The following is a 580-nucleotide window of genomic DNA, read 5'->3' as shown; positions in this document are numbered from 1 at the left end:
CTTTTTCTGGTTCCTTTTCCTTCTCCAGGGCAGGGGATGCGCCTCTACGCTTCTTTGGTGCCGGCGAAGGTAAAGTAGTATTCTCTTCTGTGTGTTCATCTATATATCTGTTAGTATATAAAAAGTATAATGAAATAACTATAATTTAACTGTGTTTTTACCTCTTTTTCCACTAGCGCAACTAACGGTCCCATTACTTTATATAAACTTGTAAATTTTATTGATATTATAAATGCCAAGGTTAAGATGGATGGATGTTTGTTAGAGTTTATAGCCTAAACTGCTGAAGGGATTTCGATGAAATTTGGCATAGATGTAGAGAATAGTTAAAAGAACACATAGGCTACTTAGTTTTCTTTTCTTTTATTTCATTTGGATGGAGTCGCGGGCGAAAGCTACTTAGACTAAATTTATAAGTTGATTTTATAATACCGCGCAAGAGTTCATAATGTTAATTATTTTATCACTGGATAAGGAAAGTTGACAAAAAAAATATGCTCTTATTACCTCTTCGGACGTATTTTCCTCCCGCTCCTACTTATTATTTCTTCTTCTTTTTTCTCTTCTGCTTCTTCTTTTT

At 33.8% G+C, this 580-nt stretch overlaps 1 long non-coding RNA gene across 1 annotated transcript; it reads right to left on the bottom strand.

The window, feature by feature from the left end:
- Window positions 1-580, bottom strand: LOC106108344. The gene is made up of 2 exons (XR_001225925.1): window positions 508-580; window positions 1-107 (listed from the first exon to the last, which is right to left on the bottom strand). It is a non-coding gene; the product is annotated as an uncharacterized LOC106108344 (long non-coding RNA).

The sequence above is a fragment of the Papilio polytes genome, unplaced genomic scaffold, assembly GCF_000836215.1.
Source record: "Papilio polytes unplaced genomic scaffold, Ppol_1.0 DF821620.1, whole genome shotgun sequence".
Lineage (NCBI taxonomy): Eukaryota > Metazoa > Arthropoda > Insecta > Lepidoptera > Papilionidae > Papilio > Papilio polytes.
The sequence above is the reverse complement of the archived record's forward strand: the minus strand, read 5'-3'. Positions and strand labels throughout refer to the sequence as shown.